This window comes from Vulpes vulpes, chromosome 1, assembly GCF_048418805.1.
Source record: "Vulpes vulpes isolate BD-2025 chromosome 1, VulVul3, whole genome shotgun sequence".
In the NCBI taxonomy this organism is placed as follows: Eukaryota; Metazoa; Chordata; class Mammalia; order Carnivora; family Canidae; genus Vulpes; species Vulpes vulpes.
In genome coordinates this window covers 141,579,040-141,591,433 of record NC_132780.1, presented here as the reverse complement: position 1 = coordinate 141,591,433, position 12,394 = coordinate 141,579,040, and the positions used below count along the sequence as shown (strand labels likewise).

Genomic DNA, 12,394 nt, shown 5'->3' with positions numbered 1-12,394 from the left:
CAATCATGAAAACCAAACTCTAGCTCTAGTATCTCATGCCATTTGGAAATCCTGCCTAAGTGGTCAGCTGAACTTCACTAGCTCACATTGCTGTGAGCTAGTGACACTCTCCGGCTTTAAGTGCCTAAGACAACAGGAAAACAAGTAAGTAATATACGTAATCTCCTTGCCCAGAGACATTCAAAGGTAGATTCTAATTGCCCACCTTCTTTCCCACTCTCCATACCTGGTCCCCTTGATCCCCTTACTCTTTCCTGTCCCACCTCAGCACCCATGTACCTCTAGGGTCCTAGTTCCAGGCCAGTTGGTCCCACTTAGTTACCCCCTGAGGCCTCTGCATTGTTGGAGGGGGTACTCTCAGCCTCTCGGGTCCCCATTCACTAAAGGACTCTCACTCCTTCACAGCAAACCTTCCCCAAGACAAATAAAATTTCCCCCAAGAAAAAATTATGAAAACTTCAAATACAGAGAAAAGTTGAAAGAATGATACAGTAAGCACTCATATACTCATCACCTAGATTCTATAATTGTTAACATTTGTCTGTATGTGCCCCATCCCTTCATCACACATCTACACCTTTCATCAGTGAATCCATTCTATTTCTGATGGGATTCAAAAATAAGTTGCAAATATCAGGACACTCCATTCCACTCCTAAACACTTTGGCATGCTTATCATCAACTAGATTATTTCTGTTTCAGTATTTTTTTAAAGCTTTTATTTATTTGAGAGAGAGAGCATGAGCAGAGGGGGAGGGGAAGAGGGAGAGGGAGAAGCAGACTCTCCATTGAGCAAGGAGCCCAATACTGGGGCTCAATGCCTGAGATCATGACCTGAACCATCCAGGCACCCCTAAGGGCTTTTTTTAAAAAACATTTCTACCCTTTATTCTTGCTAACAAAAATGGTTCATGGGGTACCTAGGTGGCTCAGTCAGTTAAGTGTCAGATTTATGATTTCAAGTCCTGAGATCAAGTCCCAGAATGGAACTCTGCACCAAGTTTGGAGTCTGCTTGAGATTCTCTCCCTGTCCCTCTCCCTCTGCCCCTCCCTGCCACCCCAGCTCTCATGCATGCATGCACTTGTGTGCACAAGCTCTCTCTCTAAAAAAAACTAAAATAATTTTTAAAAAGTTCAATTCTTCTTGCACGTTTAGTGTTGTTTTGTTACTGTGTGCTCACTTCAGTAGCATATGTACTAAAACTAAAATGATACAGAAATTAGCATGGCCTCTGCACGAGTATCACATGCAAATTTGCAAAATATTCCATATTTTTTAAAAAATTAGCATGGCCTCTGCATGAGTATCACATGCAAATTTGCGAAACATTCCAAATTTTTTTTAAAAATTTTTAAAATTTTTTTTAAATTTTTAAATTTTTTTTTAATTTTTTAAAATTATAAAATTTTTAAAAATTATTTTTAAAATATGTGGTAACACCTTACATCCATTAGGATGGATTCTACCAAAAAATAAATGTTAGGGGTATGGGGACCCTGGTGCACTGTTGATGAATGTAAAGCAGCCACTGTGGAAAACTGTACAGAGCTTCCTCAAAAAATTAGAAGTACCGTAAGATCCAGCAATTCCACTTCTGGGGTTATACCCAAAAGGACTGCAGCAGAGTCACAAAGATATATTTGTACATCCATGTTCAGAGCAGCATTAGTCACAATAACTAAAACGTGGAAGCAATCCAAGTGTCCAGTGGATAAAGAAAATATCGTCTATACATAGAGTGGAATATTATCCAGCCTTAAAAGGACAGGAAATTCTGACATACACTACAACCTGGATAAACCTTGGGGACATTATGCTAAGCGAAAGAAACCAAACACAAAGGCAAATCCTGTATGAGTCTACTCACATGAGATACCTCGAGTCATCAAATCCATACAGGTATCAAGTGGAATGATAGTTGCCAGGGGCTGGGGCAAATGGGGAGTTACTGTTTAAATGAAAAAATTTTAATTTTATACAATGAAGAATTCTGAAGATGGGTGGTTGTACAGCATGAATGTCCTTTTTTTTAAGATTTTATTTATTTATTCATGAGAGACACAGAGAGAGAGAGGCAGAGACATAAGCAGAGGGAAAAGCAAACTCCCCACAAGGAGCCCAATGTGGGACTCGATCCTGGATCCCAGGATCACATCCTGAGCTGGAGGCAGACACTCAACCACTGAGCCACTCAGGTGTCCCCATGAATGTCCTTAATAGCACCAAACTATACACATAAAAATGGTTAAGATGGTCAATTTTCATATGCTTTTCACTGCATTAAAAAATTGGAAAAGGCAGCCTGGATGGCTCAGCGGTTTAGCACCGCTTTCAGCCCCAGGCGTGATCTTGAGACCCGGGACAGAGTCCCACATTGGGGTCCCTGCATGGAGCCTGCTTCTCCCTCTGCCTGTGTCTCTGCCTCCCTCTCTGTGTGTCTCTCATGAATAAATAAATTAAATATTTTTTAATTGGAAAAAAATAAAAAACAAATTTTAAAAAATTGGAAAATTGGGGGCACCTGGGTGGCTCAGTAGGTTAAGTGTCTGCCTTTGGTTCAGGCCATGATCCTAAGGTCCTGAGATGGAGCCCTGCGTCAGGCTCCCTGCTCAGCAGGGGGTCTGCTTCTCCCTTTCCCCTTGCCTGCAGTTTCCCCTGCTTGCCCTCTCTCTAACTCTCTGTCAAATAAACAAATAAAATCTTTTTTAAAAAATTGGAAAATTGCATATGAAAGGTTTTTTTTTTAAAGACTTTATTTATTCATGAGAGACAGAGGGAGAAGCAGACTCCACACAGGGAACCCGATGTGGGACTTGATCCCAGGACCCCAGGATCATGTCCTGGGCCAAAGGCAGGCACTAAACCACTGAGCCACCCAGGCTTCCCATATGAAAGGCTTTATTTTTTTTTAAGATTTTATTTATTTATTCATGATAGTCACACAGAGAGAGACAGAGAGGCAGAGACACAGGCAGAGGGAGAAGCAGGCTCCATGCAGGGAGCCCGACGTGGGATTCGATCCCGGGTCTCCAGGATCGTGCCCCGGGCCAAAGGCAGGCGCCAAACCGCTCCACCACCCAGGGATCCCGAAAGGCTTTAATATGAGTTTTGACAAAGATGTATAACAGTGTAACCCAACTCCTATGAGGAAAGAACATTTCCATCCCCCAGAAACTTCCTTCAAGTGTTCCCACTTTTTTAAAAATCAGATTTAAAAAACAGATGCATTTTAGGGCATCTGGGTGGCTCAGTTAAGTACCTGATTTGATCTCAGCTCAGGTCTTGATCTCAGGGTCCTGAGTTCAGGCCTCATGCTGGGCTCCACACAGGGTGTGGAGCCTACTTAAGAAACACATACACACACACACACACACACACACACACACACAAATGTGTTTCCCCTGTTCTAGAACTTTATAAAATTGGAATCATCAAGTATCATCATGTACATATTCTTCTGGGTAAGGTTTCATTCACTCAGCATTTTTTAAAGATTTATCCATATTGTATATACATGTATATTCATCCATGTACATCAGTAGTTTGTTCTTTTATACAACTAAGTTATATTTCAACATATGAATATACCATAATCCTCCCGGGTTTTTTAAAGATTTTATTTATTTATTCATGAGAGACACACAGAGAGAGAGAGGCACAGTCACAGGCAGAGGGAGAAGCAGGCTCCATGCAGGGAGCCCGAGGTGGGACTCGATCCCAGGTCTCCAGGATCAGGCCCTGGGCCGAAGGCGGTGCTAAACCAGTGAGCCACCTGAGCTGCCCCATAATTGTCTGTTGATGGACACTTGGACTGTTCCAAGGTCTTGGATATTACAAGTGAAGTTGTTATAAACATCCACGTATAAGTGTTTTTGAAAATACGTGTTTTTGTTTCTTTCGGTTAAGTACCTAGAAGAATTACTATGTTGTAGGATGTTGTAATTCTTGATGTGACTGGATTTAGGTCCACCATTCTGCTACTTGTTTTCTGTTTGTCCTGCATGGTTTTTGTTCCTCTAGCCCTCCTTTCCTATCTTCTTTGGAGTGAACTACATTTTTTTAAAGACTCTATTTATTTGACAGGGAGAGAGCCAGAGAGCACAAGCAGGGAGAGCAGCAGAGGGAGAGGAAGAAGTAGGCTCCTCACTGAACAGGGAGTGGGATGTGGGCTTGATCCCAGGACCCTAGGATCATGACCTGAGCTGAAGGCAGATACTTAACCAACTGAGCCACCCAGGAGCCCCTGGAGACAACTATATTTTTAAATTCCATTTTAACTTCTCCATTGCCTTTTTAACTATACTTTGTTACTTTTTTTAAATTGAAGTGAAATTTACATAATATAAAGTTAACCAATTTAAAATGTTCAATTCAGGGACACCTGGGTGGCTCAGTGGTTGAGCGTCTGCCTTTGGCTCAGGTTGTGATCCCGGGGTCCTGAGATCAAGTCCTGCATCAGGCTTACCATGGGAAGTCTGCTTCTCCCTCTGCCAATGTCTTTGCCTCTCTCTCTCTCTCTCTGTCTCTCGTGAAAAAATAAAATCTTTAAAAAGTATAAAATAAAATGTTCAATTCAGTGGCATTTAGTGCATTCACGATGTTGTGCAATCACGATTTCTATCCTGTTCTAAAATATTTCCATCTTCCCAAAATAAAACTCCATAACCATGAAGCAATCTCTCTCTATTCTCCTCTTCCTAAGTGACTGTCTACCACAAGTCTACATTGTCTCTGTGGATTGGCCTACCATGAACATTCCACATAAATGGAATCATGCAATATGTGGCCTATTGTGTTTAACTTCTTTCAATTAGCATAATGTTTTCCAGGATCATCCACATGGTATCATGCATCAGTACTTCATTTCCTTTTCCAGCAGTCATAATTGCATGTATACACCACATTTGGTTTATCCATTCCTCCACCAATGAACATTTGGATTGTTTTTAGCTTTTGACTATTGTGAATAATGCTGCTGATTGTATTATTTTTGAGTGTTTGCTCTAAAGGAGCCATTATCAAGCATTTTGGTTTCAGGACCCTTTTATACTCATAAAAGGTATTGAAGATCCCCAAAGACCTCTTATGGTCTTTATGGGGGAGAAAATACAGATATACAGATACATGAAAGTAAACTGAAAATTTTTTAAATATTTAAATATTTTATGTTAACATAAAGTGTTTTTATGAAAAATATATTTTTAAATATATTTTAAAAATTAATGAGGAGAGCACTGTTTTATGTTTTTGCAAATCTCTTGAATGTCTGGCTTAATAAAAGACAGATGGATACTCATATCAACTTCTGCATTCAATCTGGCGTGATAGGCTGTTTTGGTTGGCATACAGAAGAAAATACAACCTTATATACATATGTTATTGGAAAAAGGAGGACCTTGCAGCCCTCCTTAACTGGTTTTGGGGATCCCCCAAAGTCTTCATGTCACACTTTACGAACCATTGCTCTAAGGATTTCACTACATACCCTTAACTTTTCAGAGTCCACTTAGAGTGAATATTATTCCACTCTATAAAATATAAGAACTGGGAGGCCTGGATGGCTCAGTGGTTTAGCGCTGCCTTCAGCCCAGGGCGTGATCCTGGAGTCCCGGGATTGAGTCCTACATCAGGCTCCCTGTGTGGAGCCTGGTTCTCCCTCTGCCTGTGTCTCTGCCTCTCCCTCTCTGTGTCTCTCAAGAATAAATAAATAAAATCTTTAAAATAAATAAATAAATAAAATATAAGAACTTTGCATTGTATGATTCCACTACCACGTCCATCCTTCATGTCATAACTGTATCTATGACATATATATTACATAACATAAAGAAGAGCAATAAATGGAATGATACATTTACAAAATTATTGTTTTAAATGGCTAAATGTTTTTTAAATAAATTGAAGAAAAAAGATAGCCTGTTATATTTATCCCTAGTTATCAATCCCAGTGTTCTTCCTTCACCTAAAGACTCCATTTCCCATCAGGGAGTATTCCCCTTCAGCTGGAAGAATTTCCTTGTGGTGCAGTCTAATGAAAATATGTTCTCTTCATTTTTATCTGAAATTGTATTTTGTCTTTATTCTTCAAAGATATCCATGCTGGATATGGAATTCTGTATTGACAGGTTTTTTTCTTTCAGCCCCTCAAAACTGCCTGTCTACTGTTTTCTGGCCGTATTTTTCCTGATGAAAAGTCAGCTTAAGCACAGATTTTTCTCTTGCTAAACCAGTGACTATTTCTTTAACATAACTTTTCAGTGTTACAGGCTAAGAGTCTTTTGTCCCTTTTCTTCACCTTAAAAAAACAAACAAACAAACAAACAGAGTTTCCAAAAGAGGAAGAAGGGAGGAGCCACATATCATATATAGCATGTTTTTGTTTAAGGTTTGTGTTTCAAGACCGGGGGCATGATGTCAACTAAAACTATTGGTTGAGATGAGCACATATAGAGATAGGGTTTCGAACTCAAATATGGAACAAAGTACAGACCTTGAACCAGTCCCCTGCAAACACTATTACTTACGCCTGACCCCCTCGCTCCATCACATTCAGTAGAACTCCAGCCCTAATTACTAAGCCCAATGATTTGTTTGCTCTGTGCTTGCACTTGAGCAGCTAAGCATAGATGGAGAAAATTCCACTGTGTTGACCAGTCTGTTTAAATCCATGACCTCATATCTTTCTCTCTCTCTCTTTTTAAGATTTTATTCATTTAATCATGAGAGACACAGAGAGAGAGAGAGAAGCAGAGACACAGGTAGAGGGAGAAGCAAGCTCCACTCAGGGAGCCGGTCGCGGGACCCAATCCCAGGTCTCCAGGATCACACCCCGGGCGGAAGGTGGCGCTAAACCGCTGGGCCACTGGGGCTGCCCTCTTTCTCTCTCTCTCTCTCTCTCTCTCTCTCTTAAGATTTATTTCTTTATTTAGGGGGGAGCAAAGGAAGAAGGAGAGGAAAAGAATCCTTGAGCAGACTCCTCGCTGCGCATGGACCACCATATAGCTCAATCAATCCCAGAACCCTGAGATCATGATCCAAGCCAAATCAAGAGCTGGATGCTCAAATGACTGAGGTACCCAGGCTCCCCCAAGTCTTTCTTTTTTTTTTTTATTTAAATATGGTTGACAGGGGTGCCTAGGTGGCTCAGTGATTGAGTGGCTGCCTTTGGCTCAGGGCGTGATCCTGAGGTCCTGGGATCAAGTCCTGGCTTCTCCCTCTACCTCTGTCTCTGCCTGTCTTTCTATGTCTCCCATGAATAAATAAATAAAATCTTAAGAGAGAGAGAGAGAGAGAGAGAGAGATAATTGACATACAACACTGTGTTAGTTTCAGGTGCATAACATATTGCTTTCAATATTTGTATACATTGAGATATTTATATATGTGATCATCACAATAAATCTAGTTACCATCTGTCACCTTACAGAGCCACAAAAAAGTTATTTTTACCTCAAATCTTAAATGAGCAGCCAACACTGTCTACTACACTTCCCTAAATCTCCTTCAATAAGTTTTTCAAGGCAGAGGTGCCTGGGTGGTTCAGTTGTTAAATGTCTGCCTTTGGCTCAGGTCTTGATCTCAGGGTCCTAGGATGGAGTCCTGCATGGAGCCCCACCCCACATCAAGCCACACCCTGCATTAAGCCCCATATTCAGCTCCCTGCTGAGCAGGGAGTCTGCTTCTCCCTCTCCCTCTGACCCAACCCTCTGCTCCTGTGCTCTCTCTTTCAAATAAATAAAATATTTAAGAAAAAAAAAAGAATCAAATGCATGTTTAAAATAAAAGAAAAGGGGCTTTTCAAGGCAGCAATTTCATCTCTTCACCTCACTACATGTTCACTAAGGAAACAGACGCAGGAGAAGGAGCACTCCCTGGCTTTTCCAACCCTAGCTCCGCAATCTACTAGCAGTGGTATCCAGACTTCCTTCCCTTGCTAATAGTAGTGTCGCAGCTCCTGACTCTGGCCTATTTCTCCCTTTTATACTGAACTTTTCTCTCTCTTTTTTTTTTAAGATTTTATTTATTTATTCACGAGAGACACAGAGAGAGAGACAGAGACACAGGCAGAGGGGGAAGCAGGCTCCCCATGGGGAGCCTGATGTGGGACTCAATCCCAAGACCCCTGGATCATGACCTGAACCAAAGGCAGATACTCAGCCGCTAAGCCACCCCGGTGCCCCTGCACTGAATTTTTCAATCTCTTCAAATACTTAAAAACTTTGCCACTGTAAAAGTCCTCTCCTTCTCTGGCTTTATCAGTTTCTTCTCTGTACTGGATCATACCTATCTGCCCACAAACAAGCCTTAATGTGGCCATTCTTAAAAAGAAATGAACACAGAAAAAAGAGAGAGGGAATGAGATAGATCGACCCCTTGGGCCGAGTTCCTTCCAACCTCTACTATTTTTTTCTGCTTCTCTTCCCTGCAAATTCCCTCCAGAGTTGCCTATATTTCTGGGGTCCACCTTCTCAACTCCCCCCACCCTCGCCTCCAGCCCTTCTCACCACCTTGGCCCTTCTTTCCCACGAATCCACTGAAATTTCTGCAATCTCTCCCAGTCCATTGGTCAGGTCTCCACTCTCATCTTGCCCAACACTCAATACAACTGGCCATTCTCTCCTACAACATCATCTCTTCTTGACATTTTGGTGTGACCACCCTCTTTCTAGTTTTCCTCCTGGCCCCCAGTGCTTTTTCAAGCTTCCCAGCTGGCTCTCCTCTTCTGGCTCCCCAGGACACAACTGAGAACTGACCCTCTTTGCTTCTCCTTCATCTCACTCTTCTACTAGGTGATCTTATCTCATCCAGGACCACAGATGTACTAGTGACTCCCAAATTTATAGTTGTAGCTCTGACTTGCCTCTGCTCGACTTTTATACCCATCGGGTGACATCTCCACTAAGATGTCCAAACTTAAACATAATATATCCAAAGCAAACTCTTGTTTTCCCTTCCAGAGACCTTCTCCTTCTGCAGACTTTCCCATGCCAGTGAATGGCACCACACACACCCCCACCCCAGTTCCTCAGCTCTTAAACTTAGAATGAGTCTCCTCCCTCCTTCACAGCATCCCATCCATTAGCATCAATAGCTGTCTCCACAGATAGCCTGAATCCAGCAACTTCTTCTATTCTCTGCTGCTTCAGTCTTGTCCACCACCTCTTTCCTGGACAACACCATCCTAATAAACATTCCTGCTTCCCCTCCTGCTCTCATAGTCCAAGCTTTCACGGTGGAATGATCTTTCAAAAGTATAAATCAGATCATGTCACTTCCATGCTTAAAACCCTCTAATGAAGGGGTGCCTGAGGGGTTAGTTGGTTAAGCATCTGACCCTTGATTTTGGCTCAAGTCATGGTCTCAGGGTCGTGAGTCTGAGTCCCACATTGGACTCCGTGCTGGGTGTGGAGCCTGCTTGAGATTCTCTCTCTCCCTCTCTCTCTCCCTCTGCCCCCCCCTCCTGCTCGCTCGTGTGCGCACATGCACACTACCTCTAAGGAAAAAAACTTCTAATGGAACACTTTATCTGTAAATAGATATTTTTCCTATCTCTGTCCCCCATAAAAAACTAGAAACAAAGACCAACTCAATAGCAATGAGCATCCCAGCACCCAGTTTGTTGTTTGGAAATGTCATTTCCTACTAAAAGTAACCAGGGCTTTTGGAAATGGCTGTTTCCAAGTCTGAGACAAAAAACGTACAATGTGAGCCAGAAATATCTTGTCATAACAGAAAGTAAGGAACCTATCAATGACTACCAGGGTCATGACAAAAAGACTTGGAAGTCAAATCAAAGAGAATCTTGCTGAGGAAAGATGGAACAATCTTAGTTTTAATAGAGATAACAATTGCAATGGATTGATATCATCAAAAATGCTGCAGTTCATAATTTATACTGAAAAACATAATAGATCACCTTTGAAGGGTGATAGGAAACAAATTCGCTATCTTAAAAGCTGATAACTTAATAGAGAAAAATCAAGCATGTATCCTGCCTTTTCTACATTAACTGTACCACTGGTGAAAAAAAAAAAGATTAGAGGAAGTATCTCTTTTTAGAAATATTCCAACTGATAAATGAAAAAGAAATGATAGAATATAAATATCACCATGTGGCACCTTTCACTGAATTAACAGATACAGACATTTTGTGTATGTTGCTACTAAGATCAAAGAAAAACAACCAGACACAGGGACGCCTGCGTGGCTCAGTGGTTGAGCATCTGCTTTCCGCTCAGGGTGTGATCCCAGGTCTGGGGATCAACTTCCTGCGAGGAGCCTGCTTCTCCCTCTATGTCTCTGCCTCTCCCTCTGTGTCTCTCAAGAATAAATAAATATAATCTTTTAAAAAAGAAAGAAATGAAAGAAAAGAAAGAAAGGAAAGAAAAGAAGAAAGAAAGAAAGAAAGAAAGAAAGAAAGAAAGAAAGAAAGAAAGAAAGAAAGAAAGAAAACCAGACATCAATGTGCTCTCTGATGAAAGAGTACACTACAATGTAGAGTATCACCAAAGTGATCCAAACCTGTGTCAGATTATGTTTCCGGATCTAGGTGCTAACTTGATTGAAATAAGAGAGGGCAGAAAATGTTGAATGAGTTCAACACTGAATATGCAGTCAGCAAAAACAGACTGAAAAATTCTACACACCATAAGGAAAAGAAGGAGATTAAGAGGAAATCCACAGATAAAAAGTCTGAAAGTGCATTTTAAGAAAGCTTTTTAAAATGCATCTAAGGGGGCACCTGCGTGGCTCAGTAGGTTAGGCGTCTGCCTTCAGCTCAGGTCATGATCCCAGGGTCCTGGGATAGAGCCATGTCAGGCTCCCTGCTCAGCCTGGATTCTGACTCTCCCTATCTCTCTCCCTCTGCTTCTCTTGCTTGCTTGTAACTCTCCCTCTCTGTCTCTCAAATAAATAAATAAGATCTTTAAAAAAAATTAAAAATAAAAATAAATAAAATGCATCTATGGATGTATATTTGGGTGATAAAACTGTAAAGACACCCCAAATCATAATTACTATGAAAGTGAGGATAGTGGTCCCTTTCAGAAGAAGGAACGTGGTTGGGTAGGGGGTGAGTCCAAGGAGGGCTTCTGGGGTTGCTGCAAAGTTTTATTTTGTGACCTGGATGGTGAATACAAAGATGTTTGCCTTCTAATAATTAAGCTATACATTTGGTTTGGTTGACTTTTCTACATCTGTGTTTTATTATGTGATTTAGTGGGGGGATGGGTAGTACAAAAACAAAAACAAAACAAAAACAAAAAATCTCTAACACAGGGACTGGCCATCTTTTTCCAAAGGACCAGATAGAGAATATTTTAGATTTTCCTGGCAAGAGGCGAATCGAGGATGTTATGAAGGTACTTACATATAACCATTAAAAATGTAGTCATTAAAAAAAATAATAAAAAATAAAAATAAAAATGTAGTTATTTAGGGCAGCCTGGTGGCTCAGCGGTTTAGCGCCACCTTCAGTCCAGGGCGTGATCCTGGAGACCTAAGATCAAGTCCCACGTCGGGCTCCCTGCATGGAGCCTGCTTCTCCCTCTGCCTGTGTCTCTGCCTCTCTCTCTCTCTCTGTATCTCTCATGAATAAATAAATAAATAAATCTTTTTTAAAAATTTATAATAAAAATTAAAATTTAGTCATTTAAAAAATGAATATGGACAAACAGGGCATTGCCACACTGAGGCTCCACTAATCACTGAATTCCTGATACCAGGGGGCTCCTATCCGTGGAACCCCGCCACCCACACCCCCACACCCTCGCCAGTCCTCACAGGCTAGGCTCTGCCCCCATCCCCTGCCCCTGCTCCCCTCAGCCTCCCCATCTCTTAGCAACAGGAGGACGCAGGTCCCCACCTTGACCCAAGCTGAAGCTGGTGGCAGCAAGCATGAACACGGGGAGGCCCCCCACATCCCCCCAGCTCCACCCACTTGCTCGGGGGGGAAAGGGGAGAGAGGCCAAGAACATCCAAACCCTAGGACCCTGCCCCAAGCAAAAGCCTGTGTCCCGACTCTTGCCACAAGTCCTCTACCACAGCCTTGTCACTCAGGGTAAGGTCTCCTAGGCTAAGGCCAGCAAGAGCACCACCCAGGAGCCTACTTGATACACAGAATTTCAAGCTTACCCAGACCTACTGAGTCAGTGTCTGTGTTTTTAACAAGATCCCATGAAATCTCTATGCATACTAACATTTGACAAGTGTTGCTTTCACAATCGAGATAAGTCAAAGCCATAAATAAATAAACAAAACTAGAAATACCTCTTATGGGAACTTTTCACCTCGACACTAAAAGACAGCTTTTATGATGAGGAAGTTCCCAAAGCTGAGTTCCCTATGATCAGTAAGAGTAAAAATTCCCTTGTGTCTCCTCTGACCATCAGTCCA

At 41.7% G+C, this 12,394-nt stretch overlaps 1 non-coding gene across 1 annotated transcript; it reads left to right on the top strand.

The window, feature by feature from the left end:
- Window positions 1-1,173: 1,173 nt before the first annotated feature.
- Window positions 1,174-1,277, top strand: LOC112914279 (U6 spliceosomal RNA). The gene has a single exon (XR_003233828.1). It is a non-coding gene; the product is annotated as a U6 spliceosomal RNA (small nuclear RNA).
- Window positions 1,278-12,394: the final 11,117 nt, after the last annotated feature.